At 36.5% G+C, this 10,050-nt stretch overlaps 1 protein-coding gene across 1 annotated transcript in view; it reads right to left on the reverse strand.

Annotated features, from left to right (window-relative positions):
- The window catches only part of LOC121384113 (helicase SKI2W-like), a 44,001-nt gene extending 40,679 nt beyond the window's left edge, over window positions 1–3,322 (reverse strand). The window contains 1 exon segment of the mRNA XM_041514348.1: window positions 3,285–3,322. The gene's annotated coding sequence lies outside the window, so the exon portion shown is untranslated.
- Window positions 3,323–10,050: the final 6,728 nt, after the last annotated feature.

Genomic DNA, 10,050 nt, shown 5'->3' on the forward strand with positions numbered 1-10,050 from the left:
GATATTTACGGAAATACTATTCTACATTTTTTAGCTACAATATGTGAAATACAATAGATTGCAATCAGTTAACGTGAAAAATCAACAATGTGGACGTAAAATAAATCCATTCTAATAAACAAAAGTGAAGCACCCTCCAGTAAACAGGAAAGAGTGCAACGTTTCTAACTTTGTTCAGGTGCATGCGTTTGCAAAAAGTATCGTACTGCGCATATGCGGTTCGTCATTTTCCATTTTTAAGGCCACTACATGAAAAAATATAGATTTCTTAACTATGCACAGTTGACGAACACTTTAAAAAAAAATTTAAAGGAAAAATTCAGTTTGTCAAGCGTTCTTGTCTAGTCTGCGTTTTACCAACATCTATCGATATAACACATGATGTCAACACAGATCTATAGGCATTAGGCTCTACGTTCATACCAGTGAATAGTTTGTAAAATATTTTTTTTTTAATGAATTGATTCTTAATTAACACAATTTATACACACAAAATTATTTACAATTATTATGAATGGATTATGAATATTATTCAATTATCGAAGTGTTCTCTCTGGGTGAAAATTAAAGGAGGGCGGCTGGTCGGCACCACACCCTTCAAAAAACCCACACCAATAAAAGAAAAGGAAAAAAAATAAAAAAGGGAGGGGGGGGGGATGGGGGAAGAGTAGTTTGGTTATCATATTGTTGTGTGTTGGTAGACTTTGAGAAAAGACATACTCCTTACTTTGCCTACAAAAAAGTGCAAAGGGGTTTATAAAAATAACTCGTCTTTTTATTGATCCGAAGATGATATCGGTCTGACATTCACGGGCAGTTCCGGTTTTGCTGGACCGATCAAAGTTTTAATATTATTTTTTTTAATAAAGATTTCAAGATATACAAAAAACAATAAAGATGTTTGTAAAGTGATCTGCTAATGTCAGATACATTTTTGTTATTTCCATCTTCCTCGAATGAATCGATCGCTGTGATAAAATATTATTGCTAGCTGATAAAAAGTAGTTTCGTTTTTGTAAAGGTGGTGTATTATTGTATATATTATTTGGCACTCAAGATAAATGATTTTAATGATAAACACTACCACTTCCGTTGTTTTTATAAGCGTTCATATCCCCTCAAAATTAAAAGTTTACAATATTTTATAAAGAACCGCTGAATAAACTGAATAACAGAAAGTAAAAATCATCAGTTTCAACCAATTATATCTGCAACTGAGGACAAAATATCAAACGATAGTTAGTGGAAACAAAAGACAGAATGACCGTTCTGATCACGTGACAAATTTGGCGCCAAATAAGGTGGGTTTTTTCAATCGGAGATTGCCGAATCAGGTATGGGACAAAATAGAGGCTGTTAAAAATACTGTTAAATTACATTACGGTAACTGTCGTAAATGTTTCGTCAATTGCTTTTTTGTACACAACGCGGCTTGTTTCCTTTGATGTTCAGTGTACAGACTGATCGTTGTTTTTCGTGTGGAAAAAAGTGCATTTGGAAATAGCGGAGATAGGTGCTGGAAAATAAAGAGGGGCGCTCAAAAATAAAGGAGGGCGGGGAACGTGAAAGGAGGGCGGCAAAATGGAATAGCGGGGCGGGGTGCCCCGCTTAAATGGAGCAGAGAGAACACTGACTGTCAATAAATACAGTAGAGGCACAAAAATGTTGCATACCTTTTGCAGATCGAATACAATAATTGAAAACAAATTAAAAACAACAGAAGCTTAAATATTGTAAAAAATTAAATGATTTGGCCTTGTTGATCTGGTACGTGTAATTTCATGTGACACACACCAAATGTTAATTAATCTTCCTCCATTTTAAGTCAATTTGTACAAGTCATGTGGACCCGATATCCATCATATCAACAATTTTAAGGAATAAACAAAAACGACTTCGTAAAATTAATGGTTTTAGGGGTTTGTAAAGTTTTGTATTTAGATACTTACCATCGACGTCCCAAACTGCGTTCACCTTACAACAAAAACACGAATACGATATTTACGGAAATATTAGTCTACATTCTTTAGCAACAATACATGAAACAAAATAGACTGCAATCAATTAACGTAAAAACCAAAAATGTGGATGTAAAACAAATTAATTCTACTAAATAAAAGTGAAACACCCTCCGGTAACCAGGAAAGAGTGCAACGTTTCTAACTGCGTTCAGGAGCATGCGTTTGCCAAACAGTATCGTACCGCGCATATGCGATTCGTCATTTTCCATTTTTAAGGACACTATATGAAAAAATATATATTTCTTAACTATGCACAGTTGACACTTGTTTAATATTTTTTTTAAAGGAAAAATTCTATTTGTCAAGCCTTCTGGTCTGATCCGCGTTTTAGCAACACCAAACGCTAACACTTGATGTCAATAGTGATACCTTCATACCACTGAATAGTTTGTAAAATATACATTTTTAATGAATTGATTCTTAATTAATACAATTTATGCACTCAAAATTATTTACAATTGTTATGAATGGATTATGAATACTATTCACTACAGTAGAGGCACAAAAATGTAGCATACCTTTTGCAGATCGAATATAATAATTGAAAACAAATTCTAACACCAGGGGGCTTAAAAATCATACAAATTAAATGATTTGGCTTTGTTGATCTGGCACATGTGGGTCATGTCACACGCACCGAATGTTAATTTATCTTCCTCCATTTTAAGTCAATTTCTACGATTCATGTGGACCCGATATCGGTAATTTTAAGGAATAAACAAAAACGACTTGGTAAAATTAATGGTTTTGGGGGTTTGTAAAGTTTTGTATTTAGATACTTACTTGTTTGAACTTTATTGCTAATAAAAAGGTTCTAGAACTGTGAAGAAAAACCTCACAAATGAATGACAAGCAGACAACAACAAATCGGATGTTAATTGCGCGAACAGTGCACGAGAAAACAAAGTGAACGGAGTTGGAAGCATAATGCAGTTAGGGACGTTGACGATACTTGTCTGTACTTTACTCTTAATGAAAATGTTCTAGGAAAACTTCACAAATTTACGACAAGCAGACAACAAATCGGATGTTGATTGCCCGAACCGTGCACGAGAAAACAAACTGAACGGAGTTGAAAGCATAACGCAGAACTTTAGGGAAGTTGACGATAGCTACCGGTAATTTTTTTTTTTTTTTTTTAATTCGAGCTATAATGACTCGTATTGATCTAGTGTCAGGAAAGTGACATATAAACGTAGATCATGTGTTGAGGATCATTGGGGAATAAGGAAGACATGTCATTACTATTTTTGTTTTTACAACCTGCAACAGTCATGATACGTGGGCGCATCCATTCTTCTTATTCTGTTTCGTACTCTTGCCTTTACAACGGCGCATCCTCCTTGGTGAATACATTTCGTGAATAAAATTTTAATACGATGACGAATCGGAAAATAAAGCAGTCTAGTCCAGTATTGACAAGTTATTAAAACATGTCAACTTGGGAGGAAGAGTAAATATATATCGATAAATGCGGTGTGTGCTCGTGTATCCATGTATCGGGAGGGGTGCTACCACACTTTGTATTGGTATACTGCTTGGGTGGGTGAACTCGTATGGAAAACTTACTCGTATAGGGGAAAATGCAGTGAAGTCGTATGGAAATCCACAAGTGAACTCGTATGGAAGACAAACTCGTATGTGGGAAAATGCAGTGAACAAACTGATATATCCATAACTGTATAGCAACTTGTTTGTAGTTTTTATGCAGAGTTCGACAAATCCGCTAGCCCAACGTCCATGGCATTGGTTAATGGTTTTTAAGTTCGGGCTGGTGAGAAATGCAAAACATGCATGCATTGTTTACGGTTTCTGTTGCAGGAAATAAGTCTAATGACATGCGTGTTTTAATTATAGGTGACTGCCTTTGACGCACAAACTGCGGTTGACACGCCAATAGTTGACTGATGGGGACATAAATAAGAAACATGTATACAAAACAAGTGTCAAAATACACATTTAAGAGAAATATCAAAGTTAGTATATCTGCATATCCATACATCCCCATACGAGTTCACCGTTATTTTTTCCATACGAGTTCGTTTTCCATACGAGTTTTCCGTTCATACGAGTTAGTTTCCATATGAGTTCACCGCATCCCCGTATACATTGCTTATGTACAAACAGCATCTCACAGCTAGTGGTTATGATTTTCTCACAGATAATGTAACAAACACCATCTGACAGTGGTTACCAGTTTCTCACAGATAATGTAACAAACACCATCTGACAGTGGGTACAAGTTTCTCACAGATAATGTTACAAACACCATCTGACAATTAGTGGTTACGAGTTTCTCACAGATAATGTAACAATGTCAAAATTTCCTTCTTCCTGCCTGGTCAGTCCCTATTCTTGTTAGAGATGTGATTAAGCCAGTAACATCATCACGGCTCATGGGAAGGGGGGGGGGGGGGGGTAATTATAGAGATGCAGAGATGACTTTTCATAACCAAATTACTACATGTTCCTAGGATTTGATTATTCAGGATTCCGAGACAAATATCTCATCACTAATGAACAACATAACTTTAACACTGATCACTGACTACACGCAATAGCAAATATATAAATGAAAATGAATAAACAACCACAATACTTTTGTAAAACAAAACTTTATTTATAAAAAAAATATAACAATACAGTTCTAGTATCAAAGATGATTAGAAAAAGAAACAAAAATCCACTTAACCTGTGAATGTCTATTGATGTTCAGTTAATAATTCATACCGCCACATACACAATTAAAAAACCTCAATTTCACATGTCAGACTGACATCTAGCACTGAAATGAGTGTGTGTGTTCGTTCGTGTTTGTGAGTGCGCGCAAGTGCGTACATTTATGTGGTGCATGTATGTCCAATGGTAACAGGCAGAGAGGGTAAGGATAATTAATATACTGTGTCTGTAATTCTGTTATGTCATGCAAGCATATGAACATGAGAATGTGTAATACGAAATATATAGTTGTTAAAAAAATACCCAGTGTAATAGAAAATGTAACAATTTACAATAATTTTCTTTTTACAAAATAATTTCGTTTTTTACTCTTAATATCACATTTTCACTCATAACACTTTTTTATGAGTAGCTTGTCAAACTGCATATATCAATAGTAATATCAACCCAACAGTTGTGAAGCATCAAAGGTAAAGAAAAATCACATGTACTTCAGCAGGGTGACTGAGGGGGCAGGTTACCTACCACACTCTCCATCTCTGGCTAGTGTGAATAACTGAAGAATATCAAAGGAAAAGAAAAAAGATATATATATATATATATATAACCTGTATTAATAGTGGCAATACATCTTAATTAATGTCTTAATGTATCATCTCTATGTTACCTCATAGAAAAACCTTGTGAATAATAAGTCAGTATTATTAAAGTCAGTATTACTTTAAAAAACATGAAATAGAAATGAAACCTTTAACAACACAACTGTTTAAGCCCATTGCGTGATAAGACAAGTATATGAACTATATATTACAGTTGTAACCCAAAATATATTTATTATATTTATATAGGTACCAGCTTTATGGAACAGTTTTACTAATTAATGATATCATTTCACCTTTAAAAAAAAACAGCACAGCAAATAAAAAGAAAATAGAATCCTCTTTGTATTTTGCCACTGGCCTCGATGGTGTCATAGTTAAGCCATCAGACATAAAACTAGTAGGTACAGGGTTTGCAGCCCGGTACCGGCTCCCACCCAGAGCGAGTTTTAACAACTCAGTGGGTAGGTGTAAGGCCACTACACCCTCTTCTCTTTCACTAAACACTAACAACTAACCCACTGTCCTGGACATACAGCCCAGACAGCCGAGGTGTGTGCCCAGAACAGCGTGTTTGAGTCTTAATTGGATATAAGCATAGAAATAAGTTAAAATGAAATGTATTTTGCCACATTTTCAATAAGCAACATTACTGCATGTTTTATATCAAATTACTACCAACTTCTCTGATGTAACTAGCAAAGGCATTTCATGTCATAAAAATGATGGCAATGAAAGATACTTTTAACCAAAAAAAGTGTTTCCTAGGCTACTACTCTAAAAATAGAGTTCATCACAATAAACAAATTCTTCACCTCATTGTTTCATCTTATTTTCAGTGTTTTAGCATTATATTTGTTGTATATTTATCAAGTTGAAAGTACTTCCATGCAGGGGTGGGCGTCTAAACTGATGAGAAAAGTTAGAAAAACTAAAATTTTCTTTATATGTTAAGACACTGTTCATGACAACCAGGAAGGAGTGTGGGACGTAAAACACACAATCCATATTTACCATCATTCTGAATATTGGTAATTCTGTATTAGGACCACCCCACTATTAGAACCAATTTTAAGGATGGTTGCAACAGCTTAGTTTCACTGTAGTTGAAAAAAGAGGCTAGATGTGCTATTACAATTAATTTAAAATCCTATATAAATCAGAAATGACCAAAACACATTTTTTCACAATTAATCAGCTACTGGAAGCAAATGGCTACACATTCATTGAGAGCTGTTTTCAAAGCAAATACAAAGTGTGGGTAATTACTACACATGAAATGGAAACCAGTTTGAATACTGCCAGTACCAGTTTGTAGCCAATACTCCAGCATTCTCTTTCTCTGCAGTTTCCTCAGATTGTAAGATGTCCCATCTGACTGGCCAAAATCATTACTCACCAATAGTAAACATGGTTATAAAAGCAACATTTGTCACCATGTTAAGTGAGTAAACCAACACAATACAATGTGAGGAAAATGTACCAACTCAATGGTTATCATGTTCATAACACAAACTCCTTCTGATATAATATCATAAACATTTTCATTTAACATTAACAAAATCACAGACCATTAAACAAAAGCATGAACTAAAAGATCTGTAGTATGTTTCAGATACACTGAAAACACAGAGTTAAACAATAACATTATTAGTAGTATAAACGGTCAATGGTAGTTAAAACTTAAAAGATCAACTTGAAGAAAACTTTAATCAGTTTCTCTTTTCATGAATACATTGATTATAGTTGTCTTCATTTACCTTAAGTGCAGAATTCCAAAACATAGCATCATCACCAAGTGTGACACCATAAAAGCTGTGGATGTGTTAGCAAGTGTGTAAACAGGTCTGTTTTCAACCCCGGTTCAGCCATCAGTTCCCAATCTGAGCATTTCACATTTGTAATCCATAACTTCTCAACCTAAAGTTCGAATCACATTAACAACTACGATAAATTGTTCTCCTACCTTTAAATGAAGTTTAATTACCTTTAAATTCCCCCTACATTTTGTCCAGACAGAAAGCATGTAAAAACCACTGCAGTGACACAGATGTCACATACTAGATTGTAACCATGTCACCTATATTGACTTCGCTGAAATCTCCTAGGACAAAAAGCATATACCATTTTGCTTTTTTTATGGAATACTTTCCAAGAGGGGTGGAAGGATGATGTAATCTTACAATGTATTGACATATGTTATGATAAAGGCAATCATCATGACGTTATATTAATTATGTCACATACTTCAGAGGCTTCCACTCCTCTTGAAGAGTATTCCATAAAAAATCAAATTGGCAGATGGCAAAAATTACATGCTTTTTGTCCTAGAAGATTTCTGTGAAGTCGATATAGGTGACATGGTTACATTTTAGTGCGTGAAATCTATGACTATGTAATGGGGTTTTTCACGATTTCTGTCTGTTCAAAATGTGGGAGAAATCTAAAGGCAATTAAAGGTAGGAGAGTAATTTATCATAGTTGTTAACAATGTAATTTGGATTTTAAGTAAACTGACCATCTGTTGGGAAGTTTCAATGGAAATGCCTTCTCTCCTTTGATTAAAAATTTGAGGGTCCTTCAATAGAAATGATAATATTGCCGACTGCTGCTGAAAGCTGCAAAATGCCAAACCATGGTTTCTGGATCGCAAGGTCTTCTAAACCTAGAACAAGTAGCTATATGCTGTTGTAGCTTCATGCAAGGTCGTTATTTCCATGACATTCCTTAGAAACTACTATCATGGCATTCATGCATGTCCATCAGCCAAAGATGGCTAGATAAGGAACCTCATACACATGGTGGTACGACCATGATCCTCCAAACTAAACTGAAAAAGACCTGACCACAGAAGTAGTTTTTTGGTGCAATCCTTCATCACTAAAGTAGACCCCAATGAAATGACCACTACCATAACAAGGGTCAAATTTTGATTTTGATTTTTTTTTTTGGGGGGGGGGGGGGGGGGGGGGGGAGAGAGGACACAGCAAGTGTTGCCTTCAGTTTAATAACAAAAATTAGGGCACCAACACAAGTTGGAGGGGCACCAAAGCAATTTTTTCCTTCAAAAGATGGGCACGAAGGCATCTTACTTTATATAATGTTTTTTTTAGACAAAAATTATTTTACTCTAATGCCTTGATGTAATTTGTTGGATTCGGATGTCTTTAATCATGTTTCCAGTGGTCACACTGGACATAATTTTGTTTTAGATAACTTTCAGATTTGTATAATATACACCTGCGCAAAAGTTAAGCACCACCCACATCAATAGTAAATAAAAATATACTGACATGACCAGGCTGCCATATGCCTTTTGTTTATGCTAACCGGTTGTATTACAAGTGTGAAAAGCACGTGCATACCAGCATACATGTCAGGTGAAATCCGTGCCATGCACAAACAGACGCAGGGAGTGACATGCTACGGAAATGCAGTTTGAGGCTTATACCATAACATAACAATTTAGGCGATTTGAACGGTTCTCTTTGTTTGTAAACACTATGGCAAGACGAAGGTTGGCTGCTGCCACAAAATGGCAGATTAATTATTGGTATGCATAACACGGGTATGTCATGCAGAGAGACTGGCAGACAAATGAACATTAACCACAATTGTCATCAGTCGTTTGATTAAAAAATACACTCAAACTCATGATGTTAAAGATACGGCAAGATCTGGACGACCGAGGAAGACTGATGCACATGAAGACCGAGTCGTAGTACGACTTGCAAGATGATCCCCATTGACCAACAGCAGAGTGCTACGAAGTCAATGGAGAACACAACAGAGTGTCCACGTCCACTGTGAGGAGGAGGTTGAATGCTGCTGGGTTGAGAGCTCGGAGACCAGTCAGACATCCTCTACTCACTCTGAGGTGGTACGCCGCAAGAGCCCACTGGAATCTAAGGACCTGGAGAAGAGTACATTGGTCAGATGAAAGTCGGTTCCTGCTCCACACAACGGACGGTCGAACTCGAGTATGGGGATCCAGAGGCACGGCCTACAACCAGCGGAACATTCTGGAAGAGGTTCCCTTTGGTGGAGGTTCAGTTATGGTCTGGGGGTGCATCTCCTTTGACTGTAAATTGGATATGGTGACTGTAGCCGGAACACTCAATGGGCAGATATACCAGGATACCATCTTGGACAGAGTTGTCGTTCCTCATTTTGACAACCATGCACTTGCAAGCCGCCCTGTCTTTATGGATGACAATGCCCGACCTCATCGTTCCAGAGCAGTACTCGACTATCTGCAGCGGAATGCAATTGAAACTCTACCGTGGCCTGCAAGGAGCCCTGACCTGAACCCGATAGAGCACATATGGGATGTTTTGGGGCACATGCTGAGACAAAGGGATCCTCCTTTGCAGAATTTAATGGAACTGACTCGGGCATTTCACGAGGAATGGCAGAGAATACTGCTTTTGAGGATTCGTCGATTCGTGTCCAGCATGAGAAGGCGTGTCCAGTCCGTCATCCAGGCACAGGGTGGATATACCCGATACTAACCAGTGACAGACTGAAAACCGTGTTGAGATGTTGGTTGACATTTACAGATGACTTTTGTGACCATCAGGTCATTTGTATCAGCTGTGGATCAATAGTTTTAAGCTGTATGGCAAATGCTCATTTTCATGTTACTTGTTCTAGGGTTAATACAATTATTACGTATCTCCATGGCATAATCATTAGTGTTGCTTTTTTTCCAATATTATTTATTGCAAAAAAGATATTCATTTTTAAAATGT

This window comes from Gigantopelta aegis, chromosome 10 (assembly GCF_016097555.1).
Source record: "Gigantopelta aegis isolate Gae_Host chromosome 10, Gae_host_genome, whole genome shotgun sequence".
NCBI lineage: Eukaryota > Metazoa > Mollusca > Gastropoda > Neomphalida > Peltospiridae > Gigantopelta > Gigantopelta aegis.